The sequence below is a fragment of the Capra hircus genome, chromosome 4 (assembly GCF_001704415.2).
Source record: "Capra hircus breed San Clemente chromosome 4, ASM170441v1, whole genome shotgun sequence".
Lineage (NCBI taxonomy): Eukaryota > Metazoa > Chordata > Mammalia > Artiodactyla > Bovidae > Capra > Capra hircus.
The window spans coordinates 17,129,298-17,140,804 of record NC_030811.1 but is presented as its reverse complement, the minus strand read 5'-3'; positions in this window follow the sequence as shown (position 1 = coordinate 17,140,804).

Here is an 11,507-nt window from a genome sequence, read left to right as displayed (position 1 = left end):
AAAGACATGTTGTGGGTGACAGCGGTGCCTCTTCTAGCTGGATGTGGCAAAAGAGAGCTGTGCCCACAGTTCATCTGGCAGCCAAGGGAGTTCATTGGAAGCAGACAGAATGGCATGGGTGGGCTGTTTTGCTTGTCTTTGGAAAGCGATATCTTTGGAGGATTGAATATCTCTGTTTCAGATGATTCTGGACTAGAAATGATTCCCTGGCATGACTGGGGCTCTGGAAAAGGGACTCTGCAGCACTTACTTCTAGAAGAAAGATCTAGACATGGTCTGCAGACTCAAGAATTAACCGTTAAAAGAAAAAATAAGGAAAGGAAGAAAAAAGGAAAAGGACCTTTTCATTCTGACAAGAACCTCAGGAGTAGTTAACCCTGAAGATGGAAATAGCAAATGACCTTTGGTGAGGGATATTCTCTGAGCTTTTCAAGCAGGATTGACTGCTTTATAATACTTCACAAGGCATGGAAAGTTCCCTTATCATGGATGAGAAATATCCCCTTTAAAATGAGCAAAGCCTTAAATTACTCCATACAACAGTGTCTGGCCAGGTGGAATATTTCAACCCTGCATTCCCAGGCCTGTACCCTTCAGAGCAATTGTGTTTCATAAATTAAAAGGAATGTGCCTGGAGAAGGTGGTTGAGACACGGAAACGGTCATAAATCTGGGGTTCAAGGGCTTCTAGCCCCCCAGATCAAGGCTCTCAAGTGCTGGCCTTGGCACAACTGAATTCCTGCCATAGGACAGTCTTATGGAAGGTGGAAGTTCAGTATCTTATGTGTATTTCTGATCATCATTCTTGAAAAGCTGCAGTGTATAGGAATGTTAAAAGACCTCTCTTTTTCCATTACACCATAAAAGGTTAGATGGAACCTCTTTCCACAGCAAAGATAAGTAGGTTGAAATGTTCTACACTCTGTGGCCAAGGCTGAATTCCTACTGAGCAAATAATACATGAGCACACAGAGGTGATGTTGACCCCACATTGTTGGAGTGAACTTCTCAGAGAGACTCAGACGGAACTAACACCTTCTCCCATGAACTTATGCAGCCCAAATCAAAAGTTTTCCCAGAAGTTTTTCTTTTCCATTACAAAAATAATACATATTCCAGCTAGATTTTTTAAAGAACTCCAGACAAACCTAAGGAAGAAAATTTCCCTTGCTTTCTCTTTGCCAAAACATGACGTTTGCCCTGTCTTGCATTTTGTGGATTAGGTCTTAAGAAAGACAGCACTCTTCCTAAAGACAGGTTTCAAAACGAGTAGGAGGGGCAGGAAAGGAGGAGCGGAGGTATAATACAACATTTCTCCACATTTCTGTTTCCTTTTTGGGAGGAAGGAATGGAGATCCTCAATGTTCCTGCATGAATAACGCGGCACTCGATCAGCTTCCCATGTAAAATCGAAGGCCAGGATGTGGTGTTCAGACATCTCCCAACATTGGGCCAATGATGTCCTTTTGCCCACCTTGGAGGTATCTTATCTTTCCCCTCTTGTGTAAGTCATTTCATGCCACCACAGGACTGTCTGCCAAGAAAAAACACTGCTAGTGAAGGGGCTGAGGAAAACTTACTGCCCACCGGGCTGTTTATAGCTTCCAGAAAAGTGTTCAAGATAAAAGAATGTCAGGGTTCCTTAGGTTTGTCCAAATGTTTAGCTATTTTGCATCTTCTTCTTTTGAATAATAACACCCATGACTAATGAACTATGTCCTCAGACCCTGGATTGGGTACCCAAATCCCATCATAACTACTTCTAATTATGTAAATTGAAGCCAAATCCATCTTAGCTGTGTCAGGAACCCTAGAACTCAAACTCTGGATTTTTACAGATCTTATAGCTGTGTTGTTTAGTTGCTAAGTCATGTCTGACTCTTTTCTGACCCCCTAGACTGTAGCCCACCAAGCTCCTCTGTCCATGGGATTTTCCAGGCGAGGATACTAGAGTGAGTTGCCATTTCCTTCTCCAGAAGCATCTTCCTGACCCAGGGAAAAATTGTGCTAAATGTTAGCAAATGCTAGGCTCATTGATGATAGACACAGAATGTACTTCATTTTTCTGCCAAAAGCAGGTGTAAATTGGAGTTATGACCTTTGGAACCCTATCTCCAAAGTAGCTGGGATGCATGAGGGGAGGGTATAATGGGAGCTTCCAAGTCCTATGCTCACTCTCTCTGCTCTTCAGGAGCGAAGTCTTCACTGCCTGTCTGTTGGTGCATCTTTCTTTCTTTTTAATATTTATTTATTGTTATTAATATTTTTTCTTTTTAATATTTGTTTATTTGTTTAATGAGACTTCCCTGGTGGCTCAGATGGTAAAGCGTCTGCCTACAATGCAGGAGACCCAGGTTCAATGCCTAGGTCGGGAAGATCTCCTGGAGAAGGAAATGGTGACCCACTCCAGTATTCTTGCCTGGAAAATCCCACTGACAGAGGAGCCTGGTAGGCTACAGTCCATGGGGTCACAAAGAGTCGAACACATATTTGTTTAATTCTTGTTTATACGTTCTGCACATGGGATCTTCAGTCTTCATGGCCACAGGCAGGATCTTGAGTTGGGGCATGCAAACTCTTAGCTGCAGCAGGTGGGATCTAGTTCCCTGACCAGGGACCGAATCCAGGCCCCCCTGCGTGGCGAGCGCCGAGTCTCAGCCACTGGAGCCCCCAGGGAAGTCCCTGGATGGTATTTCTTTTCTTTTTTTTTTTTAGAAATCTGGGATTACAATTTTACTAAAGGGAAAGTCGCTCAGTCGTGTCTGACTCTTTGCAACCCCATGGACTGTAGCCTACCAGGCTTCTCAGTCCATGGGATTTTCCAGGCAAGAGTACTGGAGTGGGTTGCCATTTCCTTCTCCATGGATGGTATTTCTATTGGACTATTCATGTGGCTTACGTGCCTCCCCTGGCATCACTGTCTCCCTTGTCTGCCCTGAATGGAACACTGCAATGTGAGGGTGTATCATCCCCTCAGTACAGACAAATCATCAGAGAGCGAGGTAGCCTGAGTCCACCTCCCTGCATAGCACTGTGAGGAGCAGGCTTCCCTCTGACCCTCAGCTTACTTCTCCATCTGCTCAGGCCACCACCTGGGCAACCACTCTTGTTCTCCATGAAGAGGAAACCCTGGAGCCCAGGGTTTCAGTCCTCACCCTGGCACACAGGCTCACTGGGGAGGTTGGCTGGTGGGTCCATGTCAGATTCAGGAAGCTGGACTCTGACCGCTCTCTGCTCGGTGCAGCACGTGATGAAAGTGCTGCCGGGTCAGCGGGCGAGCAGCCCGAGTTCTAGTCTTGTCTTTGTCAAAGTTCACTGAACCTGACCGAGCTGGAGTGTAACCGCTTGGTCAAGCAGGCACCCTCTGGCCCTGCCTAAACCTGAGGCCGCTTGTCACTGCATGCTCAGTCGTTTCAGTCGGGTCTGACGCTTTGCAACCCCATGGACTGTATGTAGCCTGTCAGGCCCATGGGATTCTCCAGGCAAGAATACTGAAGTAGGTAGCCTTTCCCTTCTCCAGGGGATCGTCCCAATCTAGGGACTGAACTCCGGTCTCCTGTATTGCAGGCAAATTCTTTACTGTCTGAGCCATCAGGGAGGCCCTAGGAATCTGAGCACAGGTGGGGAATTAGACGCAAGTTCTGACACTGTATAACAAGAGAAGGGCAGCTTTACCGAACTGTGCTCCCCAGAATTAGGGGAATTCAAGCAGAGATCCCGCGGACTAGCTTCCAGGGATGCTCTGAAGGTGGAAGGCTAGAGGAGGTGCCTGGAGTCTCTGCCTGGTTTTCCAAAGATTGTGATTCTCCAAACTTTCCCAAAGATGGTGATATGGGACTGAAAGAGGACTGACCCAGAGTCCTCATATAGACGCCGCCTCCTGTGGTCTTGACTGGGGTCTGATGTCCTGGGTCACCCAGTGGTGAGCTCCTTCCTTGGGACCTTTCTCATCCTTCTTCCTCTCCCAGACCCTGACCCTAAGTCTCTCACCTCGTGGGTGATCCAGAGTGTTCGCTAAAGGACGATACCACGCTTGGCTCCTCTGACCTCAGCTTGGAGCCCAAGTCCTGTTTCAAATTCAAACTGGCTTGGCCAGTTTACAAAACTTGTTGGGAGAAGGACGGCTTGCATGATATCGACAGTGAGCATGATTTGAATCTCAGTGTTGCCATCCAAGTGTTTTAGGTAAGGAAATGTGAATTTGAGGCAGACCTTAGCCTGGCTGGTCTGTATTGTACTGGCCTTGCTGTACTATTGCTGTGGAAGTGGCGTAGGGAGCAGGACAAATCGGAGGACAGGGCAGATATGAAAAAGAGACAGACAGATGGGAAGATGTTCAGTGAAGCAATCCATGGGCATAGGGCTTACCCTGCAGCTCCCAGGCTTCTTCTGGCAATTTTCCTAGCTTCCAGGTAGCTTGACCAAGCAGACAGAATAATGTGGCCACTTCCATGAAGAGGGTACCTCTTTCCCTACGTACGTGGGTAATCCGTGGCTCACTCAACAAAGCAAAAGCAGCGACTGACACACCCCAGCTGATTTTGTTGGTAAACATCATCCAACTGTTTTCTTATTAATTTACCTTGGCAATACCTCTCGATTATGTAATTATGTGGAATTTCAGACCCATATTTACTTCTATCCCACACACACCTTCTGTTCCTTCATCTTCCTGCCACCATATTGAGAGAAAGGACACACATCTTGTCTCAGCTCCTGCAGAACCTCAAATAGTCCTATTGGGAGAGAAGACAGATGTCATCCAAAGAGTGGGGTGAAACCAGGGCTGTGGCAGGAAGTGGTGACTGGAATGGGGGGATAGCGGTGCACACCTGCTCAGCAGGTGAGCTGGCCTGCCCGGAGCAGGCAGGATCCACCTACAGGAAATGCCAAATAGATACTGGGAACAAGAGCTAGAAAAGCAAAGTGACAAGTGCCTACTGTGAAACAACCTAGTTTGAAATAGTTCATGTTGATCATTAGGGAGGACTAGAGAATTCTGGCCAGTTGAGTACAACTGTCAGGGGAAGAGGGGAAGCTGAGATCTTTCCTGAGGCAAAGAGGAGGGCTTGAGAGACAAAACAGGGGATAACTCATAAACAGAAATCAAAGAATTGCTGATGCACTGCTGCTCAAACCCAGCAGCATCTTCAGAGCTTCAGCACCCAGAGGTGCTGTCTTCGAAGCCACTGTGTAGGTGGAGGAAATCCCTCTGAGAGAGTCTTTTCAGCCAGATCAGATTCTGGTGGTTTGAGTAAAGCGTCTGCCTACAATTTGGGAGACCCAGGTTCGATCCCCGGGCTTGGGAAGATCTCCTGGAGAAGGGAAAGGCTACTGAATACCTTCAGTAGTCTGGCCTGGAGAATTCCATGGATTGTATAGCCCATGGGGTGGCAGAGTCAGACACAACTGATTGACTTCCACTTTCAGGGGCCAGAAGGAAGCTCTGTTCTCTAGGGGCAGGCCAGACCTCCAGCATCAGAGTCACCTGGGAATTTGATAGACATGCAGATTCTCAGGCCCCAGCCCTACAGAATCAGAAACTGAAGGGGGTGGGGTGGGGGGTGCCCAGAAGTCTGTGTTTTAAAATCCCTCCCACGTGTATCTGATGTCCCATATTGTTTGAAAAGCACTGCGCTAGTGACATAGACACCTGGGGATGCTCCTGCACTCAAAAATGGCTCTCCCTCTATCTTTCTCATCTCTCTAGAACCACCATCCCTGTCTCTCTCATCCAGGCTGGGGACCTTGGTGTGTGTCCCACAGGGCTGCTGTGGAGGGGGGCAGCACGGAATAACTGAGTCAAGGGGTGCTGGTCACCCAGGAACTTGCTAGACAAGACAAATTATCCAGCAGGCGGAAGTGTCCTGGGGAAGGCAGGCCTTAATGCTAAGTTGTACAAAGTCAGGGTTTAGTTGCATGGTGGGGTTCCATCCCAGGCTCTCTTCACTCTCTTCTTCCCAATCCGTCATCGAATCCTCCAGGGGTTCTACCTATGGAGCATCTCCTGAATCCGCCCACCACCACCACCATCCTTCTCAACACCATCTGATACCTGTCCCTCTCTCCCCATTCCACTGCCCTTTCACGCAGGCACACACATGTGCATGCCCGCCTTCACATACATGCACAACACAGGAATCTCTGCCAGTAACTCTTGCCTGTGGGGTAAAGTTCATGCTCATCCTGGTATCCAGAGGTCTCCTGCCAGCCACCCCTGACTGCTGCCATGTTATCTCCTAGCCTTCTTCATGAACCCTCTGATCCAGCCAAACTGGTCTACTGGTAAACCCTGATAAGATAAGCTAGTCAAATTAGAGCCAGTGAACCCGGGACAGGTACAGGCAGCCACGAGGGTGTCTCGGTGGTACGGCTGCAGAAGCTTGAAGTACCTAGGAGTCCAGGTGGACGCTCTTTGATAAACAGTCCCACACTTAGATCAAGTGGAGAATGGTACTCACTTGAGTGGAAAGGGACTCACTCCATGGTGCTTTCTCTGTACCTCTTCCTTTCTTTTGTTATATCTTTCTTAGAAAGTCTAGCTTGAGAAATGGTTTTGTGGCTGTTTTTCAACAAGCAATATATTTTGTAGAAAATTAATCAAGTACTTGGATTATGGGAGCAAATCTCAGTTGATTTCAGTGTTCCTGCAGAAAGAACGTGACCGCCTATCTTCATGACCCAAAGAGCACTATCGCCATCTGGTGGCTGCTACCTGAAACACAGGCAGAAGTGCATTCATTCATTCGACAAACATTCCGTGAGTACCTATTGAGTGACAGACAGGCTTTCTACTGGCCTCTGAGAATACACTGTTGAATCAGAAAAGGTCTCTGTTCCCCAAACATTTACATCTACAGGGTAGACACGCAATTAGTCAGGCAACTTCAGTGGAGAAAGCTTGGGGACCTGTGGTAGGCCAGGGAACTCATCATCATGGGTGGTCCTGGAGGACTTCCTTGATGAGGTGGAGTCCAGCCCAAGTGTCTTGAAAATGCACAGGAAGGAGTTTGGCCTGTTAGAGGAGGGTGAGGATATAAGATGACACAGGGCTTGCCGTGACTCAGCTGGGCACAGGTACAAGGCTGGCTGGGACTTCAGTACACAGACCAGTGTAGCTGGGACCAGTACAGGCAGAAACTGGACAAAGAGTTCAAGGTACAAGGTTGACTTCTTCAGGCAGACTAAATGGTTTTGATTCACAGCGTCCACTGGGGCGTGGAGAACTGAGGCTTGACTCAAGCAGCACTAGAGTCTGGGAGGGTCGAGTTGGGCAGATTAGTCTTGTCTAGTTGGGTCTAGATGAGCATCACATGTAGGGGGATGGCATCAGTGGCCTCATGGAGCTGCAGGCAGGCTCCTGGCAGTGAATTAGCACAGAAACCTAGCTAGCAGCTGGGGCTTGGGTGGTAGGCTCAGTCTCCTGGAGAGAAGTGCAGAAACTTGGTCAGATGTCAGCACTCCATCACTGTGGAGGCCAGACCCACTTTCTCTCTGAACCCTGAACTGACTACAAGCTTTGACTCTTAGTGTAAGTGTTAGTCTCTAAGTTGTGTCCAACTCTTGAGATCCCATGGACTACACTAGAGCCTGCCAGGCTCCTCTGTCCATGGGATTCTCCAGGCAAGGATACTGGAGTAGGTTGCCATCCTCTTCTCCAGGGGATCTTCCCAACCCAGGGACTGAACTCACGTCTCCTGCATCCCAGACAGATTCTTTACCATCTGAGCCACCAGGGAGGCCCTTCGCTTTAGGGGGGCCTCAGTTACCGTTTCTCACCCTGTTCTGGCAGCCTGTTTCCTACGTAGGGGTTGTTGGGTGGGGAGCATGCCCGGGATGGGATCTGTCTGTGGCAGGAACGCTGTGTGTCTGCCAGCCTTGTTTCTCTCTCTTCCCAGGTCCGCTGCGTTTCTCAGCCCTTTTCACAGGCAGGTATGGCCCATGTCTGGATTCTGTCCAAGGAAATAAAGGTGGGCGTGTCGGTGCCACTTCGGAGTCTGACCTGTGAAGACCTTCCTCCCATCTTTTTCCTTTTGCCCATCTGTCAGCTGGTGTAGATGATCCAGCATCTGAGGGTCAGTAGGTGGGGGTGGGGTAGGGTCACAAGATCAGAAGAGCCTGCATTCCAGAGTCCCTGCCTGGAAGGCTGGCTACCAAATGCCCACTTTCAGATTGCTCAAGGTGAGCAAGAAGTAGACTTCTTGGAGATCTAGAGGGCTAGATCTTGTCTAGCCCTCTTGTCTATATCTTGTCTAGATCTTGTCTTCAAGCCCTTGAGATCTCCTTGTGTCTGTGTGTGTGTTAGTTGCTCAGTCGCGTCCGACTCTCTGTAACCCCATAGACTGTAGCCCACCAGGCCCCTCCGTCCATGGGATTCTCCAGGCAAGAACACAGGAGTGGGTTGCCATTTCCTTCTCCAAAAGGAACTATAGAAAGAAAGAAAGTGAAGTCGCTCAGTCGAGTCCGACTGTTTGTGACCCCATGGACTGTAGCCTACCAGGCTCCTCCATCCATGGAATTTCCCAGGCAAGAGTACTGGAGGGGGTTGCCATGTCCTTCTCCATGAGATCTCCTCATTCAACACTTATTCTATCCATTCCTCCCCTCCAGGAACCAATTCTTCTTTCTATATTGCTGTTCTGGGGTCTGGGGGGGTCCTACTATCTGCTGATGGGTGTATTTCCTTGAAGGCAGCTCCTGCTGAAATTTCTAATTATCTTCTGTTTGGGGGACTCCTCATTTGGGGGCCTGTGTCGTAGTGCTCTCTTTCCTCTATGCCGGGAGTTGGTGGTGCCAACTCGTTGCCTGGAATAGCACTGAGATCTGCTATCAAACTCTGTACACGCTGGATTCTACTTTCTGGGTGTGTCTCCACCATGCCTGCTTTACCTTCTGTGGCTAAGAGGTGAAAAATGGCTGTTCCAGACATTCACTTGCTAGAAACCTCCAAGACTTGCTTTAAGGCAGTCAAGCTGTCTGCTGACCTTCCATTTGCAAGCAGAAGGATGCTCGGAGTGACCACACTCTGCCATGAGAAGTGCCAAGAGAGATTTGACGACAGTTTAGGACGTATGAGCCTCTAACAAGCTGAGATCGTGGGTGACGTACATTGACAGGCTGAGATGTGAAGGAAACGGGATGGGCCATACCATTCCTGCCTGACAAATCCCATGAACAGAGGAGCCTGGTGGGTGATAGTCCATGGGGTCACAAGAGTTCAACACGACTTAGTGACTAACCCACCAGGATGTGTGATTAGCAATATGAAGAGCAGCTTGTGACTTTCCTTGTGGTCCTGTGGCTGAGACTCTATGCTCCCAATGCAGGGGGACTCGGTTCAATCCCTGGTGGGGGAACTAGATCCCACAAGCCACAGCTAAGACTCGGCTCAGCCAAATAAATACATATTTTTTAAAAAGAGCAGCTTGTAGTCAACAACTTCCAGTGATGATACAGTCAAGGTCTGGACGGTGGCACTGCTTCAGGATCCCCACTGTGTGACTGGGGACTTGAGCGATGTTGACATGCAGAGGTTAGACTATAATCTGATGAGCTCCATACTCATTTTAATAATGAAGCCAGAGGAGAAACTGTTGACCTACATAGAATCACATTACTCTCCTGCTTACAGGCCTTTCTTCAGTGGTTCCCCTTTTCTCTGGGAAGGAAAGAGTACATTTTACACACCACAAACCAGGTCTTGGGTGTTCTGACGCTCACTTTTCCTTCTCCACCAACCAATCTCATGTTTCCCTCACTCAGTGTTTCCCAGGCCTGTGTGCCAGTGTTGTCACAGGCACCGAGCACAAACCCAGCAAATAAATGTTGATGAATGGATGAGAAACAGGGAGGCTGTTAGGAGGCGGGGACCGCAGTGCCGCGATTTGGGTCTCGGTCTAGGTATTATACAAGCACTCTCTTTCTCTTTTTTCATATTGACTGTACTGGGTCTTCTTCGTGCCATGTGGGTTTAGTTGCCCTGATGCATGTGGGATCTTAGTTCCCTGACTAGCGATCAAACCCACATCCTCTGCATTGGAAGGCAGATTCTTAACCACTAGACCACCAGGGTACAAGCTAGACCACCCTAGACACAAGCTATCTGAGATCAGAAACTTCACCCGTTTGCTGCCCCAGTGGATTCCTCTTGCCTAGAACAGTAGCTAGCAGGGAGTAGAGGCCGATACATTTATTGAGCAAGTGAGATGAAGTGGAATGATTGAAAGAATGAATGGCTAAAGGGAGCAGTGGCCAGAAATGGGAGAGACTTAGTCGGCAAAAGCAATAGGTTTTGGTGATGAGCTAGGTGCAGAGGTGGCGGGCTGAGAGAGAAGGAGGAGGCAAGGATGAGCCCAAACTCTTGACTTGGGAGCCGAGGGGAGGGAGGTATGATTCACGGAGGTGAGGGACGTGGGATGAGGGAGAGGTTAGTGGAGGAAGGAGGCTGCCCTGATGGTCTAGATTTTAGACATTTGGAGTCTGTAACCTCTGTAGGGGATCTGAGAAGAGGTCCAGTGGGAAGCTGGATATATTAATCTGAACTCAGGAATGAGAACTGGGGGGAGAGAGCAGACTGCAGAGTGATCAGCCTGTGGGTGTTAATTAAAGCCAAGCCAGTGTTTAAGACAGCAATATGACAGGCAGCGTGGCAGCATGATGATATATAAAATATGGTCCCTGCCCTCATAACCAATACAAAATCAAGATTTGACACAGACCTTTAAACTGTTTACAAACTCATTCCTGTCTCCATAGCAACCTGGAGGAGAAGAGATAGTTCTGTCCTTATCTCAGGAGGGAAAGACACACAGATGGCGGCCGCGTCTTAACGCAGGAGACGTTCTGGTTTCACGTGGGTTCCTCAAACAGTGGCACCTGGAAATTCTACGCTAGCTGATCCAGACCTGTGCGTTCCCCCACATATCAGCCACAGGGCCAGAGAGATGGACGGAGAAGTCTGAATCAGTCCTTTCCAAAATGCCTTTTCTCTCCCTCTCTTTCTCTATACCCACCGTTCCACCAAAGCCATTCTGGGGGTGGCAGCAATGATCAAATTGCTGAATCCAAATGAGGATGCTTCAGGAACCGCCTCACCTGGTTTTTCAGTAACGTTCACACCCTTGGCCTTTTCCGGCTTCTTAAAACTGCCCCCCTGTGGCTTTGGTGGGACGATCGCAGACCATGTGCACAAGCGCTTCCCACGCGTCAGGGCTCCGCTGAGCGTGCTCCACGGGCACCTCGTCTTCCTCACAAGAGCCCTGGGCAGTATGTACGGGCATCCCCACTTTCCAGATGAGAAAGAGTATCTAAGAGATTAAGTAGCCTCCCTAGAACATCCAAGCTAGAGAGCTGAAGGGGTTGGGTTTGATTGAATCCAGGACTTGAAAGCAAAAAGCAATGTTTTAAGCACTAGAGAGAAAGTGTCCCTCGGGCACTTCCATTGCTCGCTCTCCGACCGACCTTCCTCTGCTTCTTTTCAGGCCTCTCTCTGCCCCTTCCCCGGCAAGG